We start from the raw sequence: 11461 nt of genomic DNA, 5'->3' as shown, positions 1-11461 counted from the left end.
GTACACAAGCTATGCTAACAAATGAGTTTTAGAGTTATTGAGATCTTGTGCCTCTGAAGAGAAAGTTTGGACATTTTGAAGTGGGGTTCTGTGGAAAGGTTATGGACAAATAATACACTTCTTGTTGTAGATGGAGTTAAACTTTGACAGAATTGACAAACTGAGAGTTAGTCCAAATATTGGTGGCTGCCACTTAAACCCACTTCAGTTTCAAAAATTTCATATCTGTCCATGGAAATGCTCTTTTTAAACCTTTACAGCAGTGTCAGTTTGACATTACACCAACTGGAGAAGTGCATTTCCTGCAAAAATGCAGAAGAACTTGCTGAAAAACATCTGGAATGAGCTAAAAACATGCTGAAATGTAAGAACAAGGCCAACTTAGCAGAATTAAGCAGAAATAACATATTTGCTGAATTAGGTATAAATAAGCAGAAATGAGCACAAAAAAATAAATTAGAAAAAAAAAAACAGCTGAAAAGGCAGAAAGAAGCTTAACCTACCAGAAGGAAGTGGTAAAAACTGATACGAGCTAAAAAAAAAGTGTGGAATTAGCTGAAAAAGATCAAATTTGCATGAAACAGCTAAATGGTAGCTGAAATGGCAGACAAAGCTGAAACTAGCAGAAAAAAAAAACAAAGGAGCATAACAAGCTGACATTGGCAGAAATAATGAGGCTGAAAATAGCAGAAATTACGAAGAAAATCTTGAATTTATCTGAAAACAAGTTGGACTTAGCTAAACATTTTCTAAAAAAAAGTAGCTGAAAAGGCAGAACAAGCTTAAATTAGCAGAAGAAAGCAGAAAGAAAATGTTTGCTGAAAGAAGCAAAAATTCTCACAAAAAAGTGGAAATTAAAAAACAGCCGACATTAGCAAAAAAACAGCTGAAAAGTAGCTAAAAAGGCAGAAAGAAGATTAAATTACAAGAACGAAGCGGAGAGCGCATTTTTGCGAAATTGGGCTGAAAAAAATTGAAATGAGTGCAACAAATGTGGAATTAGCTGAAATAATGTAAATTAACATAAAAACAGTAGCTGAAATAGTAGAAAAAAAGCTGAAACTTGCAGAAAGTCATAGCAGGACTGTCCTGAAGGAGCTGAACGTTTTGAGATGATTTGTTGAAATGGCTTAAAAACTGGAGGAAGAGAATCTCGTTGAAAAACCTAAGGAAGAAAAAAAAATATCACAATACAGTGAATGCTTCATAAACATTCACTGTATTGTGAATATTATGATCTATGACTCCAGGACTCGTATAGTAACTCTTATTTTTCCAGCTAAATGTATTTTGTTGATTCTAGATTCATCCAATTCCTCCATATTTGCTTACATATCCAGACCACAGCCAGCTTGATGTAGGCCAACCATGTGACCTAAGCTGCCACTTGGTTTTCAGCTGATTCAGCCAAAAGCTTCGTTTACATTGTACCACATTTAAGGATGTCCTAATGTATCTGGAGCACACCATTTCAAAGTGCACCATTTGATATAGTTCTGGATAACCTTTATGCTCGAGTTCAAACGTCTCAATTTTTTAACGCTGGCATCACAGCTGTGCGTTTCCCAATATCGCGCCGCGCTAAAACACGGGTTTATAAAATACCAGTTGCGTGAACCGCTATGGAACTTTAGCAGTTTTAAGATGGTAGCAATCCACGTTTGGTAGCCTTTAGCTCATCAATCCTGTTCGCAACCGTTCCACACAACCCCATTTCAAAACATCCAAACGATCCCTTTTAACCAACACAATTAGCCAATGAATTTCCCCTTTTCCAGTTACCACCAGCCACCACAAAGCAACCGTTAGCCGGGGAGATGGAGGCTGTTTGCACTGTAGTTTTTGTTTGAGTGATGAGACTCTGTGGAGAACTCCTTCATCACCCTCCTCTCTCCTTAGTGCAATGTTTGAATAAAAATTAAAAAAAAGGCGAAAGCATTTATTAATGACTTCTCATAACAAGCTGGCACATTCTGGAAGGAAAGATTAATTCCTTAAAGCTGCATTCAAGTTCTGGGGATATCTGAAATAAAGTCCTTTGCAGTGAACTCCGTTTTGCTGCATCAGTTCCGGTTGAGTTTTATTCAACCTGCTTCGAGATCTAAAAGAAATGTTCAATGTTTTCATATCTGCGTATAATATGTATTTAGGCTTAGCAGATCTGTGTGTGAGAAAAGGAGAAATGGATGCAAATCAAGTATTTTGTGGTATGTACGTCAAAGGAATTAATTTTACACGATGCAAGCTGGAACCCATGCTTCCAGAAGATTCGGTAAAGAACATCCAGAATATTTCTTTGTATGAAGAAATAAATAATAAAAAAAAGTATATATTTTACCAAACTTTCTTGGTTCTGACTTTTATTTCTCTGACTCTTTTCTTTGCATGTGTACGATAAGCTTTCTACCATTTTTTTTAACTCCCTAAAGCTGAAACGTGTGCATCGCAGAAGAACGTGTTCTTTTACAAAGTTGTGTCCTGAAGCTGTAAAAGGCGGACGATCATGTAAATACCTGTTATATGAATATCTCTTAAACCACTGGATTTTAATGAAAGTACAAAAACTGAATGTACATCTACAACAGATTTAACTTTTTAAGAGTTTGTCTACTTTAACATCCCTAGCAAACAAAAGTGTCGAACTTGGTCGGTGTTGCAAATATTTAAAGTTTGGTGTGGTAGTAGCCGAGAGTCATCCCCTACATGAGGTGTTAACGGATTGCAGGATATTTATGTAATTCTCTTGAAAAAACAAAGTAGTTGAAAAGAAAATTTGTGTTGACGTGAACCTCTCCATTCACTTTTCATAGAAACCGTGTCCATTTTTATGTAACTTACAAAGACAACCACTATATTCACAAAAAACACCATTCTTTGAATTAATAAATGTACTTTTTGCTGCTTTATATATTAACTCGTATAGCTTTAGTTTTATCGAGTCGGCTTAAAAAAGGCTGTTCATTTAACAAATAAAGGAGACAAATACATTCTAAAGACAGAAATTTGGCCTTTTCGAAGTTGCACAACCCCTTCGAGCACAAGCTGAGCAACACTTCCAAAGCAGTGGGGCAGCTACAGTTATTGCCCTCAGGTTTGGGACTAGTGCCTTGCTAAAAGGCACCTCAGCTGCATCAGAAGTTAGAGCAGAAGAGATATTACTATTCACAGTTCGGGAAACAAACCAGCAACCTTTCGGTCCCAGGCGCAGCACCAAATTTTAGAAATGTTTGTAAATTTTCCACTGTAACCCCACTTCAAAATATCTGAAATATTCCTTTATTGGATCTGGCTAACACGCTGAGGACATACGGTTGCTGCTGCGCATGCGCCGCACCTGACCGTTAGAATGATGAAAAGGTTTAAGCTAGCTCTCCTTTAAATGCGCTTCTTAAGGTTCTGGTTGACTTTTTTTGTGACAGAAAAGTGACATTTTTACGAGCAGTTTTTGCTCTTATCACTATAATACCAACTATGGACAGCACAGGAGCTCTTAAAAGTTATTTTATTTATTATTTTATATCTGCCCCGCGTCGACAAGGTAAGCTGCTGATTGTGTTAGCATGTTAGCTTCTCAACACCTGTGTTCACCTGGCATGTAGCTGCTGCAGTGTTTGTTGATGCTGGCTTGAAGTTTTGCTTTAAAGCGTAAAACATGCAGATGATTTGTGTGTTTATGCCTCTAAATAGACGGACAAACTCAGTTTACTGTCATGTAGTCAGCTGGTGTTGACGTTACAGTTAGCATTAGCACGCAAAGTGTTTTAATTTAGATGCAAATGAGCTGTTTTAGTAGATTTTGTTTACAAATTATGCTTTTAATAATTTATGTTTGCTGTTGTTTATGTTGCAGAGTGATTTGGTGCTTGATTGCAGAGATATGTGAGATGAATTGGTTCAAGTAGTTTGATTGGGCTAGTAGTTGTGATTTCATACTTTTTAATTTTTGTTTTTAGTCATCCTGAAACTTTACTAGCTGTTGTTGATTCATTTAAAAGTTTTATTTACGTTAATTATATTTTGTGATGAACACCTTACACCTCTTTGGTAATTTGCTACAGGTTTTCAAACTAGATGTCCATTTCTTAGAGCTTCATTAAAAATATCTCTTCCATGCTACAAGTAACTTTTTTTAATCAGCACATTATTCATTTTGTTTATGTTTAAAATTGGCAACCTTAGCAAATCGCAAAGATTTCACGTCCTGATGCGAAACTAAGAGGTTTTGACCCCAAATATTGCTTGATAAATTACTAAAATATTTCTAAAAAGCTGAAAATGATGGTAGAAAACCATCTTTTACATTGTTTTTACTTTATCCGCAGTCAGAAGTAGTTTTAACTGCGGTTCTGTACATAACAGCCATATTGTCTTTTTAAAATAATGGTAAAAGTATTCAATTAGCAATCATATGTTTTTTTTTAATTGAATTAAAAGTCTGTAGATCATCTCAAGAACTCCCACTTGGTGTTTTATGACTCACAAGGGGGTCCCAACCCCAACTTTGGCAACTTTTTTGTTTCCCCAGTGCACTCAAAACCAGTTTAAAATAGTGAAATTAAGTAGACCTGCAACTGGGAATGTATTCCTAGTTCACATCTATTAGAGTAACACGAGTATCTCCAATAATTAACATTACACTACAGTAATTTTGATGCTTCTTTGCCTTTTGATTTAAACTTTTTGAACACTCCTGTGTTTCCTCTTCCTATGAAGTCTGAAAAATACTCGCCGATGGGAATGAATCGGCGTGACTGAGTGAATTTTGTGGGCTTCCTCTCTGGAATGGTTTCAAAAATGTCCTGGCAAATTTCTTTGTTTTCCTGTTTACTGTTCAGCGTGGCACTGTGGGTTTGAAAGTGGGGGGTCCGTGTGACCCAGAGCTGTGTGGGAGGTTTGGCTGCTGCTCGTGGTGGCGGTGGTGTCTGCCTGGATATCGGAAATGCCCCCTCTCTGGTCGCCCACGCCCTCGCTCCCTGTAAAAGCAGCCAGTGTTTCTTTATGGCTCATAATGAGATCCACCTCCTGGGTTGTTTGTTTACGAGCCTCTGAAACACCTCGGCTGGAATAACAGGACGCTCATTCAGCAGCTGCACAGGTGATGCATTCACAGACCTCTCCACAAACACGGAAGCTGACATCAAGCTTGTGTAAAGTTCTCCAAGTCCTTAAATTTGTATAAAACTAATCACTTATGCATATTTCACTAAAATATACAAGATATAGATCAACATATGATGATGCACAGGCTTTTTTTTTTTTTTAAATTCATGCGTTATTAACATAATCAATTGTAGCTTTTGGATGAAAAAAACTTTTTCTTTTTTTAAATCTACTGAAGTTAGATTTTTTTGTAGCAAACAGTAAAAAAAGTCTTAGTTTGGTCAAATATGGTTGAATCTGCACGTAAACTAAATGAAACAGGAAGAGAGATCAGTCTGTTTTATCTTTTGTATCTTAAAAATTGGGCAAAAGTTTTACAGCAAACACAAATTAAGTTCATATGACATGTCTGAGTTTTTTTCTTACAGTATCGCTGTCAGTTAAAGTAGGAGCATTTTTCTGGGGGGTATGCTCTAGATTTTTAGACTTGGTTGTGAATCACTGCTTTTCCTTTTTTTGGTCTCTGGGGTAAAGATGCTCCATATCTGACTGACACATCACGCAGGTTGTTTGTTTGTTCCTGTGCTCCTGCCTAAACAAAGCCAACAAAGGACCCCTGCTGCAGCAGACTGCTGGAAGTATGATTTATTCCAATAAGGAAGAGTTGAACACTTAAACTGTGTCAAACAATACAACTTTACAGCTGAAGTTTGAATTCACTGCGGCAGAGAAAGTTTGAACGTTAGGGATGTTTCTGCTTTTCAAGCCCTAAGGGCGATATGGCCTGTAATGAGTGGGACGTTGCAGAAATCCCCCAGTATTCCTGCAGTTTGTTGTGAATTATGACTTTACTGTCAGTCACAGACTTCATCCTAAGAAAATGAAAGAATTATGGAAGAAAGTGGAACGGGGTTTTTCTTTTAATATTTGCATTAAAACTAAGCATTTTGATCAAGTAAAATCATTTCTTAAATTTTAATTTGATGCATTTTGGACAAAAATAACGCAGAGGCTGAATTTAAACTCTATATATGTTAGTTGTGTTTCAATAAATGAAAAAAAAACCTTTATAAATTCATTTTTTGTGAAAATACGGTAAGAACGCAGAGCGTCATGTGTGTAGAAGTTAGATGAAGAAGTGGGAACTGAGCTTTAAAGCTTAAAAAGCATAGCAGCCTGAAATAACTAAAAGGAGAAAACCGATAAGTAAATGTGGCAAAAGACACGATGAATGCTGAAAGTGGCAAAAGATATCCTAAATGCAAGCTGTAAGTTGAAAATGGCAGAACGAAAGCTAAAAGTATCAAAATGCTAGCTAAAAACCAAATGTAGCAGAATGTTAGCTAAAAGTAGAATAAGAAGACAGAACAGTTAGGCTGAGGCAGATTTAATGTTTTCATTTATGTTGAAAATACTTCCAAATATCAAAGTTCATGCTCAATAAACCAAGTAGAAAATCCAACAAAGTTCAGTCTTATCTTCTGGACAGTTTCTTTTTTTTGTTGTTGTTGTTGAGACATTTCGTCCTTCATCCAAAGGGCTTGCTCAGTCCGAGGAGCCACAAAAAACTGAGTCCCACAAACGGCAAACCCACATATTGGACCAACCAGTTTGCTGGTGATAAGATGGTTTCCGGGGCCCGCCTTCTTCTCCGTCGACTTCTCTCAGGCAGCTGTAGCCAAAGGGTTCAAAACATCAAAGTTTCAGACTGATGAAGTCCTTTCGAAGAAGGACGAAACGTCTCAACAAAAAAAGAAACCATCCAGATGACCTGACTGAACTTTGTTGGATACTTCTAAATACTTTATGAAGACAGTATTTGTAAATGAAGTTAAAATATTTCAAAATTACAAGTTATAAAGACCAAAACTTGTATCACCAATTTCCTGAACGTGCTAACTAGTCAGTGACTAAAATAAGCAGTAGTTCAAATGGGGGAGTGTGGGGGGACTAGGGAAATATGAAATCAAAGGAAAACAATGGCCTGAATGCTGAATCAGCCTCCCACTAATAAAGTGACGATGTCCAAACAAGGATGGGAATGTGTCTCAGAGATCAGTAGCTGGACGGATCAGCTAATGTTCATGTGGACGTGGTGTTTTCTGTTTCTCTAAAGAACCTCTCGACCTCAGCAGGAAACGCACCCTGCTAACTAAACGTGCGCTACAGAACAGCTTGTGAGCGTGTAAACAGACATGTCAGTGACTGTTGAAGAGGAGAAAAGCAACATGTGGTTTTTAGCCCAGCCCGTTCCGGGTCCAGAAGCAGGTTCTGACTCGCCTCTCATCAGGAGCTTTACATTTACAGGACCGGAGCGGGATAATTGCTCAGCTGCACTACTGAAAGACACGCAGAGGAAGACAAATAGGATGTGGTGGGAGTGATGAAGTAAAATTGTGAGAGAGAGAGAGAGAGAGAGAAGGGGGAGGGAAAAAAAAGCCTCACCCTGGCATGTTGTGTTGGCGTGAATCCAACGTGTTCCCTGAATCTAAACCACCTGCATTAACCCTTAACTAACCCTGATTAACCTGTTCATGGAGCCGACAGATGCAGATACAGGAACGCTTTCTGGGCTCGCAGCCAAGCGCACCATCTTGAATGAAATGGTTTGCGTAATTAACAGAGCGGCTCAGCGGGATGGGGGGGTAGGGGGTAATTGTAGCATTTTCAGATGATGTCTTATTGTCATCCAGGGTGCCTCCCGGCCTGTTGTGGTACGGGTGGCGGCTGGTTTTGGATTTTGAGATGGAAACAGACACTTTGCAGCATCAGACACGCAAACCTCCCACTGACTCTCCTCGTTCCCTGCTCCCCCCGATTCTACCCCCCACCCTTCCATCCCTTGGCACTGCACCTCTCCAGCAGGTTGCTGTGTGGTGGTTGATCATATTAGTGTCAAACTGCTGCACAGCAATTGCACAGTATCCAAATAGCCTTGTCACATTGACTGTAAACATGATGGAGGGGCTGTGGGGGGGGGGGGGGAGCTGTGACATGGACCAGATCTTTAAAAAGGAAACTCTAACACGGTTCCTGGCGTTACACAAAGTACTGTAATACCCCATGCTGCGCTGTAGAGCTTGATTAAAGCGTTAAATCAAATTACTCATTCAGCAGAACGTCACATACGTTACAAAACTAATGTTTTAATCCTTTTAGCACTTTGGAGCATCAAAAGAATTTAACAAGTGCCTAGTATTCCTTAAAGAAATGCACATCACCCGCTGCCTCTCATGACAAATGATCGTTACGTTACATACACTAGATCAGGGGTTCTCAAATTTTTTGGGTTCAGGGACCCCTTACAGGGGAGAAAAAGTTTCAGGGACCCCCTCATAACCCTTATGTTTATTAAATCGTTTTCTGCAAGACCTGTTTTTTTAATAGTGTTAATACAATTTTTATACTTTTATACATGAGTTGTTTTTTTTTTTTCATTCAAGACACACTTAACAAAAATGAATTTCAACTTCCAAAAATTAAAACTGAGAAAATGACCAGTATCAAAAACCACTTTAAAACTTTTAGAAACTTTTGAATAAAGTAGATGCGAAGGCTCGTGGACCCCCGGGGGTCTGGGGACCCCAGCTTGAGAACTACTGCACTTAATCAGTACATTTACGTGTCGTAAATAAGACGCCAACTAAAGATCACCTTTTGAGAGTTTTATTGAAATCTGTCCAGTGGGTTGAGATATTTTGCTAACAAGCAAACACGGTCGACCATCAGTTTTAAGTAAAGACGTCAGTTGTTCTTATGTAATTTGTTGACTTGAGAAATTTAATTTAAAACTGTTCGTTTCATGAGATATTTTGATAATAGTACAGACAAACACGGACACGGGCAAAAGCAATATTGATCAACATTCCGTCAGCGGCGGGCGATACAATTTTTAAAAACATCAATCTACAGTTTCAGCATATCTGGGATCAGTTTCATAATACTGATAATGTTTTTACCTTTTCGCCTCTCGTTGAGTCTGTGCTTTATGTTGTACTCCTAATCTGATCTTATTACTCACAGTTCAGTCTAACTATCTAATCAATATATTTTCTGATAAGCATGTTTTTCTTTTTCTTTATAATTTACCTTCCTATAAAAACTGCCAACAGGATGTGGGTTATCTACAAAATTATGGATGTTGGTTGTAGAAGACATGCACCTGCTAAAATACCAAAATACGTTTTATAGGACGGAGGAAATTCCCTTCACTTTAACTTTTGTCTTGCATGAACTAAAGGGGAAAAAAAACAACAACTTTACTTTAAACTACATATTAAATTGGCACAGGCACAAAAAGTAAAAGTGGTATAGGGATAATTTGAAAGTGCGTTTTTCCAGTTGTTAAAATTAGTGAGGAAGGAAACGTAAAAACAGACTTCACACTTCTGAAAAGACATCTCAGTGGAATTCCCCACAATAAAACTCCACAGCTGAGATGTAAGGGATCTGCTGTTTCCCTGTTCGTATATTTAGGTCTGCTTTCACAAGAGTTTCTGTTTCCCTGAACTTATATTCAGCTTTCTGGCTTTGCCTTCCTACAGCGACGCATTTTCTGATTACATGGTAACGAGTTGGCTCCTGACGTGTGGACTCATGAGATCATGGTTCGAGCCCCTCACCCAGACCTCGTCCCGCTTGTCCGCTGTTTCCTGCACCTGTCAGACGTGCTGCTACAGGCCGAGCCCCGAGATGTTCTGGTGAGAGGAAGTTCAGGGATCAAGAGGGACTCTCTCATCTCGGCAGGTAGAAAAGGAGATTGAGCACTTGACATGAGAGGAGGCCCGTGCTGCTTTACACCAGGTTAATATGAGCGATTAAACCAAGGAGCTTTGCAGCAGCGCGGTCCAAACTCTGCTGCTTCTGTCAAAACCAAGATCAGGTTTGGACTTGCCCCCCCCCCCCCCTTGTGCCTCTCTTTGTTGCGCTCTTTTTGTCGGAAGATTGAGTGAAATTGGGTTACGTGCACGCTGGAAACGCCACACCCAAGCAACACATCAAGGTTCTCATTAATTTTAATTGCTGTGATTGAAGATTATGGATTTGGAGGCACAGAGAAACTGACTGACAACCTATTTACATGTTACGTGATCCTTTTCTCCCACACATTTCCTCCGTTTTACAAACGCAGCCTCATCTTTGATGTCTGTGCCATTTCATGACAGGACCCGTGACAGTAATAGCATGAGCTGTACACGTGTAAAGCCTCCCTTCTGATCACACGAAGCTCCTTCTAGCTCTCGGATGTCTCAGCAAGCTGTCTAAGGATGGGGAAATGAGGATGTTTTTTAATTTTTATTTTATTCTTGTAGAAGTGTAAAGCTGGAGCTGAAAGCAGGTTGGCTCTGCTGATTAAAGAGAATTAATAAACTAACTGTGTAAGACAGGTGTTTGGACTGGTGTTGATGCCCCTCAGGGTGCTGCTGCATTCTTTTTTTTTTTTTTAGTGCCTGATATTTCTATTTATGTTTTTAGTCTTGATGCACATTCTGTCTACAAATCATGGAGAAAATGTAGTTTTCTTTGGTTTATTTGCCTTTTAAAACCGTTTTTATAGCCGCTGTTTGTGTAAACTCTCGTATGGAGCTTGAGTCCACAAGTAAAGGCGTTTTTACGATTCACTGTAAATTCAAACTGTTCTGCCTATGCAGCAGATTGTACGTCTGTACAGTGTAGTTGTAAACAACCTTGTAAAGGACTGCACGCTTTTCTTTTGGGTTTTTTTTTTTTTTTTAGTGTGCTCCAGATCTTTTTAAAATTAGTCACTTCAGATGATTAGAGAACCCTTTAAAAGGTAGTTCATTACATCAGTGATACTAAAACACCTATTTGACTGTTACAGGAATGCTTACCACATTTTATTTTTTATAGTTTCTTTTAGGAATGTGCGATATGGCATAAAATTCATATCACGACATGTATTGTGAAGGGTGGCGATAACGATATATATCGCAATATGTTTTGGGGGATAAAACTTGCTAAAAAAAGCATAGGGTGTCCTTTTGCCATCATATATTTTGAATTTGGCTAAATTTGCCAACTGTTTTTCGTGTCTTAGCTTTTAGCTACTTTCATGATAGTTTAAGCTTTAAGTTCCTGTGTTGTTGCTTGTAGTTAAATTTACCAACTGTTTTGCTCATATTAGGTTTTAGCTACTGTCATGCTAGTTTAAACTTTAAGTTACTGTGTTGTTGTTGTAGATTTTGTCTTTTTTTTTTTCACAGTCAAAGTTTCTTTATTTGTCATACGCACTATGTGGTACATGTGGTGGAACGAAATTGTGTACACAGGGTCCCAGTTACATCCAACAAGGACTAGTACTAGCACTAGTAGTACAAAAACAATACGACGAACAGCTTGT

The sequence above is a fragment of the Nematolebias whitei genome, chromosome 17 (assembly GCF_014905685.2).
Source record: "Nematolebias whitei isolate Nwh7 chromosome 17, NemWhi1, whole genome shotgun sequence".
NCBI lineage: Eukaryota > Metazoa > Chordata > Actinopteri > Cyprinodontiformes > Rivulidae > Nematolebias > Nematolebias whitei.
The sequence above is the reverse complement of the archived record's forward strand: the minus strand, read 5'-3'. Positions refer to the sequence as shown.